Source organism: Nyctereutes procyonoides, unplaced genomic scaffold (genome assembly GCF_905146905.1).
Source record: "Nyctereutes procyonoides isolate TBG_1078 unplaced genomic scaffold, NYPRO_anot_genome, whole genome shotgun sequence".
NCBI classification, from domain to species: domain Eukaryota; kingdom Metazoa; phylum Chordata; class Mammalia; order Carnivora; family Canidae; genus Nyctereutes; species Nyctereutes procyonoides.
This window is the reverse complement of record NW_026575139.1, coordinates 11,607,831-11,623,155: the sequence shown is the minus strand read 5'-3', so window position 1 is coordinate 11,623,155 and position 15,325 is coordinate 11,607,831. Positions and strand designations below refer to the sequence as shown.

General features: G+C 39.8%; 1 protein-coding gene across 1 annotated transcript in view; it reads right to left on the bottom strand.

The window, feature by feature from the left end:
* Window positions 1-15,325, bottom strand: part of EFCAB11 (EF-hand calcium binding domain 11) — a 161,348-nt gene that overhangs the window by 16,911 nt on the left and 129,112 nt on the right. The window lies entirely within an intron of this gene.

The following is a 15,325-nucleotide window of genomic DNA, read 5'->3' as shown; positions in this document are numbered from 1 at the left end:
TCGAGTCCCACGTCGGGCTCTCTGCATGGAGCCTGCTTCTCTCTCTTTCTCTCTCTCTCTGCCTCTCATGAATAAATGAATAAAATCGTCAAAAAAAAAAAAAGTGAAAACAGCAAAATGGTAGAAGAGCAACAAAGTAAAAAACAAAAAACTTACTTATCTGAACAACAAAACCCCAGACAGGAACAGCAAATAATGCCAAAATACTAATGACGGTTGTCTCCCATTCGGCAGGAACGTGGCGGGTGTTTTTCCTTCCCTTGCTCGATTTCCCAACTAGTCTACGAGCCGCGGTTGTCACCTTCACCTTCGGCGCCGGGCCCCGCCCCCCCCGCCCCCCCCCGCACCTCCGCGCATGCGCACACCGCCGTGTGCACGCCCACTTGCCAGGCCTCTGCGCACGCGCACCTGCCCCTGCCCGCGCCCGCCGGCGCCCCGTTGCAGGCAGTCAATGGCTAAGGGGCCGTTCACGTTTGCTGAAATCATCTGGAGCCTGATGGCCAACAAAGGAAAAACATTTTGCACTTCGAGGGCTTGCGGAATGTGAGTTTATGAGAAAGGAATGAGAGGAAAGACGCGGCGGGCGGCGCTTTTAAAGGAAGCAGCGTGCTGGAAGGCGGAGGGGAAGGTGGCTCGGCGCACGTGCCTGGGCCTGGGCCTGGGCCTGGGCCGCCGCAGCCTCCCGGGGACTGCACGGTCTGGCTCTTCGGCTCACTTGACACTCTTTAATGATAAATATATCCACGTATGGACGTTCCACTGAACACAGCTCCCACGGGGGAGAGAAAGCAAAACAAACCCCTCTTCGTAGTTGGACTCAGCCCACGGGGGCAAAACCGCTCAACTTCGGGCTTGGGCCTGCACGAGCGCCCCGAGGCGGGAGCTTGCCTGCGCCCCACCCCCAACCCCACCCCGACCCCGACCCCGACCCCCAGCGCCCCCTGCAGCAGCCTCACGCCTCCACAGCGGGGAAGAAAGGCCACTCTAACCTGCCACCGTGCTTCCAAAGTCCCACCCTCTGCCTGAGCAGTGTGGCCATTTCTTCCCCGTTAATGGGCTTTAGAAATCACCCAACCTACTTGGGTTTTTTTTTTTTTTTTTTTTTTTCCATTTTACAAAGGAGAAGATGAAGGCTCAGAAGCATAAAACAGCTTAACCCAAAGTTACCTATCCAACTGGCAACAAAACCAGGATAGTACACCAGGCCTCTTGATGGACAGCTCGGTTCTACACCCAGCTCATAATAATTCTGGGCTTTCGGAGATCATGAGGACCTTTGTCAAAAATCCATATAGGTCCTGCTTTACATCGAAAGAAAAAGCCACGTTGTAGAATACCACCACCAGCTCAAAGCTCTGTACACACTGCGCGTAGCACTAGGAACAAGAAAGGCCTGAGGACTGCTCCTTTCCAACTGGTTCTAGGTTTACATGGGGAAATGGGATGAATTCTCGGAGCAGGATCACTGTGCTGTGCGATCAGTCCAAAGCTTTTCACAGCCACGCAGAACGCGGGATCCAAAATGCCCTGATCACGACCTCCCAGCCAGTGTGCTCCCCAGATCTCTGTGGAACAGCACAGAGATCATTCCAATAATTTGCGGGGGGGGGGGGGGGAGAACAGAAAAATGCTTCAAAATATTAGTGCTTAAAAATTAGGCAGTAAATGTACATTTGAAAATTTCCCATTAAAGTTATTAATTATATTTTTCTCCCACAGATGCTGGGCTGTGCTTAAGAAAAGAGCCCTCAGCAAAACTTGAGTTTAGTAGAAGCATGGGTATCAAAATTAGAGAAATTTCATTATGAAATCCTTTTAATTAATATGACATGGATAGGTGTAAACTTGAGTTTTGAACAACAGTGAGGAAAGAAACTATTAGAGGAGAGTGAATACCCCTAGGGATATCCTGAAGATTGTGGAATTTTGACTCATTTGATAGAGCACCTACCTGAAAAAACTAAAATCAATGAGAATCAAGAGGAAAATGGAATGACCAGATTGGAGACACTGCTGAGACAAGGGGAGAACATGAAGTCTATAGGAGCCTTTACAACAAGACAAATGAGTGCTCAAGTCTCTGCAAAAGGAGTAAGTGATGAAAAATTTGTGAAGCAAAAATGTGTTCTTTTTATAATATAGTTAATTCACCCCTAGCATACTTTGCTGGCGTTCATAATTACAGCTGATCCTTGAAACAACATGGGTTTGAACTATGGGGACCTATTTATATGCAGTGTTTTTGTTGTTTTTTGGTTGTTGTTGTTTAGAGTTGACAGCAAAAGCCACAAGACATATATTTATGATTGCCTACGGAAGCCAACTGAAGGCGATTGGTACAGAGTTCTCCTTTGCTGCCCTCTGAGTATCTGGGGACAGGGGGACCCATGGAGGCCATCAGGAGCCCACTGGGGGCCCCATGACTGAGCAGGGTTGTAGGTTGCCCCGTGTGCCCACAGGGTGGTTGGATCCAGCACCAGGGCTGGCAGGCAGGAAGCTGGGCAGAATCAAAAGGTCCCAGAGAGCGGGCACAGTGCTGTGCAGGGAGCCCCAGGCCCCAGGTGTCCCCACCCCTGGGATCCTCCACATGCTGGCCTTTCCAGTTGTGCTTGGGTGGCTGAGGACCTTGGGCCCCCACAGGGAGGGGTGTGTACCTCCCTGGAGGGGCCCCTCTGCCCAAGCGCCTCCTGGAGGCTGGGCACTCAAGTGTGGACACAGCTGCTGATGGCCACAAGCTGGTGGCACACCTCCAGGCAGATGAGGCAGTTGTACTGTTGCCTCTTCTGGGTCAAGGTCACTGAGCTGCAGAACATTGCCATCCCCCTAGGCCAGGCCCACTGCTGTTGCTGCCCCTGGCCCAGCCTGGCCTGGAGACTCTATGATTTTCTTCAATAAACAGAGATACAGTACTGTAAATGTGTTTTTTCTTCCTTCTGATTTTCTTAATGACATTTTCTTTTCTCTAGCTTACTTTATTGTAAGGATACAGTATATAATATATATACAAATTATGTGTTAATTGTTTATGTTAGGGGTTAAGGCTTCTGGTCGACAGTATGCTATTGTGGTTAAGTTTTAGGGAGTCAAAAGTTATACCCAGATTTTCAGCTCCAAGGGAGTTGGTGCCCTGAGGCCCTATGTTGTTATGGAGTCAACTGTATTTGTATATTAGAAGGCTTAAAAGGGGATTTTATAAAATATAATGTATGTTTCAGACTTTTAGTTTCTGAAACTAAGCAAAACAAAGACTTTAAAATAAAAAGCCAATATTGTTCTTAATGGGGAAACAGGTATTAGTGACAGGTTTCCTAAAAGCAAAGTCAAAACAAAGATACTCTCTCAGACAAGTTGTTTAATAAACTACTAGAGGGTCTTGTCATGTTGATAAGGCAGGAAGAACAGTAAGAAAAATTAGAAAGGAATATCACTGGGGTGCCTAGGTGGCTCAGTGGATTAAGCATCTGACTTGATTTCCACTCAGGTCATGATCTCTGGGTCTTGGCATCAAGCTCCACATCAGGCTCCACACTGGGCCTGGAGCCTGCTTGGGATTCTCTCCCTTTCCCTCTGACCTTCTCCACCTCTAAAAAAAATTAAAAAAAGAAAGGAACATCACTAATTGCTAAAGTTATGATTATAAAAACCCAGGAAACTGAAAGAAATCTACTAGGAATTTTAGAAACAAAATAATTCAAAAATATTTATCATATAAAACTTATTCTCCAAAATAACAGTAGCATTCCTTTTTAGCAATAACAGCTATTAAATTTTTGTTTCAAAAATCTATTTCCTTATCAGAAGGGGACACAGAACATAAAGACTCCTAACTCTGGGAAACGAACTAGGGGTGGTGGAGGGGGAGGAGGGCGGGGGGTGGGGGTGAATGGGTGACGGGCACTGAGGGGGACACTTGACAGGATGAGCACTGGGTGTTATTCTGTATGTTGGTAAACTGAACACCAATAAAAATTAATTTATTAAAAAAAAATCTATTTCCTGTGGCACCCGGACAGCTCAGTCAGTTAAGCTGGCCAGCTCTGGATTTCAGCTGAGGTCATGATCTCAGGGTGCTGGGATCCAGACCCACATTGGGCTCCACATTCAGTGGGGAGTCTGTTTGAGGATTCTTTCTCCCACTCCTCTCCCTCTGCCACTTCCCCTGCTCATATGAGTCCACATACTCTCTCTCAAATAAATAAATAGACCTTAAAAAAAATCAATTTCCCTTATACCAAGGACAAAACCTATCTGTACCTAACACACATTTATTGAGAACTTACTTGGTAACTAACCTAAGGTGGGATATATCAGTTCAATATAAATATAGAAGAAAAATAAAAATATATTTTTAAAGATTTATTTATTTATTTATTTATGATAGACAGAGAGAGAGAGAGAGAGAGAGAGGCAGAGACACAGGAGGGAGAAGCAGGTTCCATGCTGGGAGCCCGACATGGGACTCGATCCCGGAACTCCAGGATCACGCCCTGGGCCAAAGGCAGGTGCTAAACCGCTGAGCCACCCAGGGATCCACAAAAATATTAAAATCATATCAGAGATTAGTTTTGCTTGCCATAGGAAATATCAGATTGTGTCATAAAGCAACCCACATTAAAAGTACATTGCTGACTTTAGAAATTGAGGGAACCAAGCACAGAATTTCAAAATAGGACATAAGTTATATGAGAATTTAATATAGGACAATTTGAATGCAGTAGGGAGGAGAGCTGCTCAGATTAAAATACAACTTCCCAAATTTAGAAGAAAACAGAATAATATATTTATCCCCAAGTGGCTACTTAGATTTACTACTTAAAAAAAAAAAAAAAAAAAGAACAAGAGAAATTACAAAAAGGTGGTGGTCAGGGTGGAGGATAAAACTAGGATAAAAGGTAAATATTGATACAAAAATATTTTGTGATAAATATTGTATATAAATTTTTACTTCTAAATTATATAAAAAAGCTGTTTCAAATCTATAAGAATGAGTCAAAATTTCCAATGATAAAAGTACCAAAGAATAAAAAATTTATATATACCAAATTTAAGTAATTGTTCAACTTGTCATATGAGTGGAATGAAATAAAACTGTAATGTAACACTTTACACTCACCAAAATAGCAAACACAAAGACAAGTGTTAAAGTCCAGAGCTGGCAAGCCCCCAGGGAACATATTACTATTACCTAAGGACAGTGTTTCAAACTCCAAAGGCAGTCCAACAAGAGGTAACTAGAACCATACACACACAAAAGATGGATACTCCTTGACCCTTTAATCCTATTTCTGAAAATGTATCCAAAGAAAGTACACTTTAAAAACTTCTGCTTTTCAAAAGATACTGTTAAGAGAGTGAAAAGACAAGCCAGAGACTAGAAGAAATCTTGGCAAAGCATGTACCTGATAAAGTAATACATAAAGAATTCTCAAAATGCAGTAACGAGAAAGCAAACAACACAATAATAAATGGGCAAATGACTTGAAAATACACTTCGCTAAAGAAGATATATGGATGGAAAACAAGCACATGAAAAAATTTTCAAAATCATTAGTCATTAGGAAAATATGATTGGAAACCACAAGAAGATAAAATACTGCAAACCTACAAAAACAGCTAAATTTGCAAAGATCATTTGTGGATGAAGATGTAGAGCAACTAGAAGTCTCATTTACTGTTGGTGGAAATTAAAAACTTTGGAAAAGTTTGGCAGTTTCTCAAAAACATACAAATGGATTAAAGACCTGAAGGTGAGACCTGAAACCATAAAACTCCTAGATGAAACAGGCAATAATTTCTTTGGTATCAGCTGTAGAAATATTTTTCTAGATATGTCTTCTCAAAACAAAAGCAAAAATAAACTAGTGGGATTACACCAAAATAAAAAGCTTTTGCACAGTGAAGGAAACCATCAACAAATGAAAAGGCAACCTACTGAACTGGAGAAAATATTTGCTAATGATCTATCCTATAAGAGGTTAATATCCAAAATACATGAAGAACTTATATAACTCAACACCCAAAAGACAAATAATACAATTGAAAAAATGGGCAGAGGACCTGAATAGACATTTTGCCAACAAAGACATACAGATGGCCAACAGACGTGTGAAAAGACACTCAGCATCACTGATCAGAAAAACACAAATCAAAATCACAATGAGGTATCATCTCACACCTGTCAGAATGGCTCAAATAAGCACAAGAAATAACAAGTGTTTATGAAGATGTGGAGAAAAAAAAAACCCACCTTCATGCATTGTTGGTGGGAATGAAAATTGGTGCAACCAAACAGTATGGAGTTTCCTCAGAATGTTAAGAATAGGGCAGCCCGGGTGGCTCAGCAGTTTAGTGTCGCCTTCAGTCCAGGGTGTGATCTTGGAGACCCGGGATCAAGTCCCATGTCAGGCTCCATGTCAGCATGGAGCCTGCTTCTCCCTCTGCCTGTGTCTCTGCCTCTCTCTCTCTGTCTCTCATAAATAAATAAATAAAATCTTAAAAAAAAATAAAATAAAAGTCATCTCTTTAAAAAAAAATGTTAAGAATAGAAATACCATATGACCCCAGTAATTCCACTTCTGGATATTTACCCAAAGAAAATGAAAACACTAATTTAAAAAGATATGTGCACCTCTATCAATAGCCAAGATATGGAACAGCCCAATTGTCCATCAAGAGATGAATGGATAAAGAAGATATAGTATGTATATGTGTACATACACACGCACAGACACACATACACACACACACTGGAATATTACTCCACCATAATGAGATCTTGCCATTGTGACAACATGGATGGAGCCAGAGAGTATTATGCTAAGTGAAATAAGTCAATCAAAGAAAGACAAATACCATATGATTTCACTCATATGTGGAATTTAAGAAACAAAACAAAGAAAAAAGGAGACAAACAAGTAGACTCTCAAATGCAGAGAATAAACTGGTGGTTGCCATAGGGGAAGTGAGTGGGGGGATGGGTGAAATAGATAAAGGGGATTACAAGGTACAAACATTCAGTTCTAAAATAAATAAGTTATGGAGATGAAAAGTACAGCATAGGGAATATAGTCCATAAGATTTTAACAATGTTATTTGGTGATAGATGGTGGCTACATTTATTGTACTGAGGAATGTATGGAATTGTTGAATCATTATGTTGTATGCCTGAAACTAATATAACGCTGTATGTTAACCCTACTTTGATTTTTAAAAGTTCAGTATATACCTACCATATAATCCAGCCATTGTATTCCTAGGTATTTACCCAAGAGAAAAGAAAGCTCCTACCCAAAAACACGTACCTGGATGTTCATAAGAGCTTTGTTTGCAATAGTCAAAAACCAAAATAATCCAAATGTCCATTATTTATGGCTAAATAACCTGTGGTATATTGACATAGTGGAATACTACTCAGTAACTAAAAGGGAATGAACCACGGATACACACTGTAACATGGATAAATCTCATATCATTATACTGGGTCAAAGAAACTAGATGAAAGTAGAGTACATATTGTGTGGTTCCATTTATACAATATTCTAGAAAATGGGAACTAATTTGCATGGATGAAAGTAGTTTGGTGGTTTCCTGTGAAGGGGGAGCAGGGAGGTGGGAAGGGGCAGGAAGATGGGAATAATTGCAAAGGGATTCAAGGAAACTTTTGACAGTGATGGACATCTTCATTATCTTGACTGTAGTGATATTTTATTATGCACACGTGTCAAAAATTATTAAACTACACACTTTATGTATAGTTTATTGCATGTCAATTCTATTGCAATAAAGATGTTGAAAGTACTTGAGGTAGAAAACCATTTATATCACCATCTTTTATAATGGCAAAAACCCAGTCGGAAATCCATATGTCTACCAAAAGGAGTGGAGCTCAGTAAATTATGTCTCATCAATTTACCACGAAGCTTTTCTGTTGTTAAACATAATATATGTGAAGGTCATGTGGATATAAACTTCCTCAGGAGAGAACATGAAATGATATACACAGTATTATTGTAACTACACAAAATTCTATGATTACATGTGGCCAAAGACTGGAATAGGTCACAGAGAAACCTTAACAGTTTAAAGTAAGGGATTATAGGTATAAACGTGGAGTTGTTGCGATAAATTTCACGTTGGCTTATTTTTTAGGGTCTTATCGAGATCTTTCTAAAGCTTTCTCCAAAGCATTTGGGAAGTCCTGGCACTAAGGAGACAAAGAAAGGAGGTGTAAATGCAGAATTCTCCAACAAGCTACTATTTTTGTGCCTCTTTGCTTTCTCTTTATACTCCCTCCACGGGCTCTCTGCTCATTCCCACTGGTGCCACTACTGCCATGCTGATCTTTCCATCCCCAGGACACTGCATTATTTGGCTCCTTGCCATCTTCCCCCTAGCTACCATAATGATTCTGCACACTCAATCTCGCTCTTCACGTGGTCGTCAAGAGAGATGACATCATGTATTTCCCTCAGAAAAGCCGTGAGGAGACTCCCACTCTGCCCACATAAAATAGTTAACTCCCTCACGTAAGTCTCTCAAAGCCACTGCAACCTTTATTTCCAGCCTTATTTCCAGTGTTATTTCCTTGTTCCCAGCCACAACTTCTTGTTTGTTAGTTTTTAATTCCTATGCACCACCCTAGGTCCTGAAGGTGTAAAAATAAATAACATTTGTGTGATGTTCTATTTTATGTGTCTACTTGGCTAAGCTATGATGCCCTGTTGTTTGGTCCAACACTAGTCTAGATGTTGCTGAGGAGAAAATTTGTAGATGTGATTAATCCTTAAATCAGGAGATTGAGTAAGGCAGATTGCCCTCCCTAATGCAGAGGGGCCTCATCCAATCAGTTAAAGGCCTTACTTGAGAGCAAAGAGTGAAGTTTTCCTGAAGAAGAAGCAGTTCTGCTTCTTCTGCACATAGAGAAAACTTGGCTGAGTCTCCAACCTGCAGCCTATTCTATGGACTTTGTACTTGCCAGCCGCATCATTGTGTGAGCTAGTCCTTAAAATAAATCTCTCTCCCCCTATGTGTACATACCCTGTTGTGTCTGTTTTTCTGGAGAACTCTAATACCAGATGGCTCTCACACTTCTGGAACTCATAGGCTAACCCAGGGAACCGGAATATAACCAAATACTTAAATCCAATCTGGAAGGTACCAGACTAGCCCTTCTACCATAAATGATGAAAAAAAAAGTTTTTTAATGGCATGGGTGCGTGGGTGGCTCAGTCAGGTAAGCGTCACAATCTCAGGGTCCTGGGATCAAGTCCCTCATTGGGCTCCCGGCTCAGTGGGGAATCTGCTTCTCCTTCTGCCCCTCCCTCAAGCTTGTGTGGTTCCATTTATACAATATTCTAGAAAATGGGAACTAATTTGCATGGATGAAAGTAGTTTGGTGGTTTCCTGTGAAGGGGGAGCAGGGAGGTGGGAAGGGGCAGGAAGATGGGAATAATTGCAAAGGGATTCAAGGAAACTTGAATCTCTCAAATAAATAAAATCTTAAAAAAATATATGGCTTTCAGATATGACCTATGACACCTAAGATCTCTGAGAGGAGGAACAAGTGAAGAGCACCCCAGGGCTACTATGGCTTTCCGTCTAGAGGTTGTTTTTTTTTTTTTTTTTTTATGCTTTAAGGTTAATCATTTAATGTATTAACATTTTCACCTATAAATATACAATTTGCATATACAGGGAAAATCAGGTTCTGAGGACATAAGAGAATACCAGAGACAGGGAAGCAATCAGAAAATAGATCAATTCTAGGGGTGAAAAATGGAACTGCATTCCATGCCTGTGTCTACATAAACTTGGGAAGGAGAAAGAAAAATGAAACAGGATCATAATTAATGTAGAAAATATACTTGGGCCATTTGTCTCAGCCGTACAAACATCCTGGGGGTCCTGGTCTCGCCTCTTTCAGGACGATCATCTGAAACACAGCCACTGGTTACTAAGACTCTGAAGTGCACTCCAGGAATTAAAAGATCAGATTGGCATGTGTGCAAGGTCAGTGGCCAACTTCTTTCAGGTACATCCCTGAGGTGCAGGGAAGGGAAATTCAAGCAGGGGATGGTGGTCTAGCTCAGCTGGGATGAGGAGCATATCACTTCTTGACACTTTCCTCTATATAACAATATTACTTCCAGCAATAGTCATGTAATAATCAGTAATAATTATTTTCTTGATTTATTCTCTTGTTTTAAAACAAACCTCTAACATGCAAAAAAAAAAGAATAAATACCACTTTATAAAATATTATTCATATTTAGTAAAATAGTTCAGGTATAAACTAAAATTTATGCTTAACAAACACAAATATGATGCTTCACATTTCCCACTCTGTTTCACTATTTCACATTTTATACACAAACTTCAACTCTTAAGTGGCCACATAAAATGACAGATTTAAATAACTCAAATTGTTTCTTTATCTTTATAGCTATCATTGCGTACACCAAATCCATTTTTAAACATGGGAGTTTCTTGTACCAGAGGGTGATGGAAACACAAACTATAGTTGAAGCCAGTTCAAATGATTCTGAACTGTGCTAAACTAAGCCACTTTCAAAATGAACACATGTAGCTGTTTAATAGAGTGAAGAAATAACAATGTGCAATTTGAACTTTATATATGTATCTTTAAAACTCAAAGAAACCTCAGCAGTTGTTTAGAACATAAGCCAACAAAGGTCCTACCTCCCACCCCCAACCCCGACCTCAAGAGTATTTTATCATTGATTAATCAGAATTGCAGAGACATGGTGATAATTAAAAGACAGACTTTTAGTCATTTTTATAATTGTTTTAAAAATTATCTTCAGCTAGCATTCCTTCAAATTTCCAGCACCTAGGCTGAATTGCTCCCTCCAATAAACCTTTGGTGCACCACTGGTTGGGGGTGACCAAAGGTCTGACATTTGTGGGGTAGAGTACTGTGGGAAAGGACCTATGCAGACAAAGAGCTCTGGAAATTTGCATGGTTTCCCATGTCTAGCTGGATATCCTGTGGACATGAAGAGGGTGAGAAGCTAATGGCTTGGGAAAGGAATTTGCAGGGATGAGACAGCTGAGCCACCTCCAGACCTCATACAGGGCTTGTACATGTTGAGGTTCCCACTAGTGAGAGTGGAGAGATCTCACTGGACACCTTGGTAATTGAGCAAACACCAGAAAGGCCATATACCTCAAGATCAGGGCTAAGTTAGTAGCAAAGCTTATAAAGAGGCCTTGAAAATCAAGCTGATTTGCAAGTAAATTCAAAACTGCGGGAAATCTCAATACTTTTTAAAAGAAGACATCAAAATCTTGACTCTTAACATCATTACATTCATACTGTGGTAGATAGAATTTCTAGGAATGGCACCCCAAGATTCCATATTCCTTAAGTCCTCAGAACCTATGGATGTGAGGCAATGGGATGTGATACCACTCTTGTGATTGTTACATTATCGAGATGAGATAATTCAGCTTGACTTAATCTAATCATGTGAGCCCTTAGAAGCAAAGAACCTTCTCCAGGTGGAAAGAGAAGAGGAGGTCAGAGAGACTTAAAGCACAAAAAGGATCTAACACATCACTGCTGGTTGGAAGGTGGAGAGGATCACATGAAAAGGATTGAAGGTGTCCTCTAGGAGCAGAGAGTAGGCCCTGACTGCCAGCAGCAAGAAAATGAGGACCTCCATCCTATAGCAACAAGGAAGTGGATTCTGCCAACAACCGGAATGATCTTAGAAGCATATTCTTTCCATGAACTTCCACGTAAGAACCCAACCCAGTCAACACCTTGATTTTGGCCTTCTGAGACCCTACACAGAGAACCCAATGGAGTACAAGAGACTTAAAACCTATGGAACTGTGAGATTAAAATAGGCACTTTTGGGATCCCTGGGTGGCACAGCGGTTTGGCGCCTGCCTTTGGCCCAGGGCGCGATCCTGGAGACCCGGGATCGAATCCCACATCGGGCTCCCGGTGCATGGAGCCTGCTTCTCCCTCTGCCTGTGTCTCTGCCTCTCTCTCTCTCTCTCTGTGACTATCATAAATAAAAAAAAAAATAGGCACTTTTTAAAGCTGTTTAAGTTTGTGGTAAGTTGCCACACAGTAATAGAAAACTAATAAAGTAATGCTAGAATCAAATCAAAACAACACTATAACATGCTAAGAAACAGGAAAATGTGACCCACAAGCAGGAGAAAAGTCAGTCAATAGAAACAGAACCAGAAACAACAAAGATCATAGAATCAATAGACACAACTTTTTAATTATAAGTCTGCTCCATGATTTTTTAAAAATTTGTAAATTCTTATTTTTTTAAAGATTTTATTTATTCATGAGACACAGAGAGAGGCAGAGACATAAGGAGAGGTATCCCTGCAGGGAGCCTGATGTAGGATTCGATCCCCAGATTGGGGATCACACCCTGAGCCAAGGCAGATGCTCAAACACTGAGCCACCAGGCGTTCCCACGACTTTTTTTTTTTTTTTAAAGCATGACCATAATGAAAAGAAAAATGGAAGATACAAAAATGTGCCAAATGGAACTTCTGGAGATGAAAAGTGTAATATCTGAAGTAAATGATTCATGAAATGGGAGCGACATCATATTAGTTCTTCCAAAAGAAAACTTTTGCAATCTTAAATAAATACAAATAGAAACTTTCCAAATTGAGTCTAGAAAAAAAAGGCTGAAAGAGAAATGGAAAGGACATCAGTGGCTTGTGGGGCAATATTGAGTGGACCTGTGTAATTGGAGTATCACAAAATACGAGATTAAAAAAAATTTTTTTAAAGGATGATGGCCAAATTTGTTGAAGTTTGATGAAAACTAAAATCCCACAGATCCAAGAAGCTAAACAAACCCTAAGCAGGATAAATAAAGAATACTATAAAAGGAATACCATAATCAAAATGTTTAAAACAAACACAACAAACTCTTAAGAGCAGTCAGAGAAAAAGACACATATGTTCAGAGAAAAAAATATATATATACAAATTACCACTGACTTTTCATCAGAAACAATGGAAACCAGTTAGGATGACAACTTTAAAATACTGAAAGAACATAGTCTTCAGAAATGAAAGTACAATTTAAAACTTTTCAAACAGAAGCTGAAAAAATTTGTCACCAGTAGACATGAGCTACTAGAAATTTTAAGGAAGCTCTTTAGGTTTATGAAAAATAATACAAAATGGAAAATTGGATCTACATATAAAAAGAAAGGAGACTGGAAATAAAGATAAGGAGGGAAAAGAAAACTCAGGACAGGTAGAAGAAACAGAAAACAAATATGAATATGGTAGGCTTAAATCTAAACATATGGATAATTACATTAAATATAAATACTGTAAACATTCTAATTAAAAAGCAGAGATTGCCAGGGTGAATACAAAAGCAGACTCAACCTTATTCTATCCTTGGGAAATGCACTTCGAAAGACATAAACTAATTAACAGTAAAATATTTAAAAACTAATCATAACAAAAAAGGAGTGAGTATATCAATATCACTTCAGAACAAGGAATATGCCCAAGGTAAAGAGATATTTCATAATGATAAGAAGGCCAATCAATTAAACAAGATGATATAACAATCCTAAAGGTGTATGTACCTAATAAGAGCTTACAAAATACATAGAGCAAAAACTGAGAGAACTAAAAGGAGGAATAAACAAATCTATTATTAGAGCTGATTATTTTAATACCCTTTCTCAGTATAGAACAGAGAGACAGAAAACTGGTAATAATAGTAAGACTAAATAACACCATGAACCAACTTGACCTGACATCTAAAGAGCTCCAGTCTCAATATCTAAAAGATTTTCACTCCATTCCAATACTCATGGATCATTCACCAAAACAGATGTTGAGACATGAAAAAGAAAGTTACAATAAATTTAAAAGGTTTGATATTAAACAATAGCATTAAATTAAAAATCAGTAAAAAAAAAGTCTGGAAAATCTCTAAATATTCAGATATTAAACAACACACTTCTAAATAACCTGTGGGTCAAAGAAGAAAACAGAAGGAGAACTAGAAACTGTTCTGAACTGAATGACAATGAAAACAAAAAATTTGTGGCACGCAGGTAACACAGTGCTTAAATAGAAATATAAGGTTTTAAATCTTACATCAGAAAACTAAAATCAATGATTGAAATATCTATCTTAAGAAGCTATGAAAAGAGCAAATAAACCAAAATAAGTAGAAGGAAATAAGTAGAAGTAAATGAAGATAAATAAAAAGAAAAGCAAAAATCAATGACCTACAAAGTGGAAAAATAATACAGAAAATGAATGAAACCAGAGAAGGTTTTTAAAAAGAGTAATAAAATTGCTAAACCTCTAGCTAGATTTTTAAAAAAGATTTTATTTATTCATGAGAGACACAGAGACAGGCAGAGACACAGGCAGAGGGAGAAGCAGACTCCCTGTGGGGAGCCCAGTGTGGGACTCAATCCCAGGACCCCAGGATCATGCCCTGAGCAGAAGGCAGATGCTCAACCACTGGGCCACCCAGGTGTCCCAACCTCTATCTAGCTAGACTGATCAGAAGGAGAAAAAAAAACAAAAACAAAAACAAAAAAACAACCCTACAAGTTACCTCTCTTAGGGCTGACAGTGGGCAGATCCCATAATCATCAAAGATATTATGAGGGGCACCTGGGAGGCTCAGTCGGTTAAGCATCTGCCTTGGGCTCAGGTCATGATCTCAGGGTCCTGGGGTGGAGCCCCGTGTTGGGCTCCCTGCTTTTCCTTTTCCCTTTGCCCCAACTGTCCACTAACGTTCTCTCTTGCTCTCCCAAATAAACAGTCTTTTTATAAAAGATATTATGAGACCATCATGTATAGCTTGTGCTAATAATTTTGAATGCAGATAAAATGGACAAGTTTAATTTACATTTAATGGTTTTTGAAAAAAAAGAAAGAAGTGCAATCCAAAGTAAATATGGCCAAATGTCAAAATCTGTTAAATTTGGTTGGCAGGTACCTGGGTATTGTCTGCATGATTGAAATGCTCCAGAACTAAAATTTTAAATTAATCGATGGAAAATGATTTCCCAGGATCATTCAGTCAACGAGTATTTATTGATCATCTCTTATGTGATAGATATTGGAGCAAGGACCTAATAATACACTAGCCAACAGGCCAGAGAGGTCTCTGCCTAGAATGCAGTCTGGTGGGTCACACAAAGTACATACAAGAGATGCATACAGGCTGTGGTGGGTGCTATGAAAGAAATGACTCCATGAAGACACACTCACTAGGGGAGAGGGTAGGAGGTTTGCTCCATACGGGGAAGCTTGGGAAATTAGGGAACCTGAGAC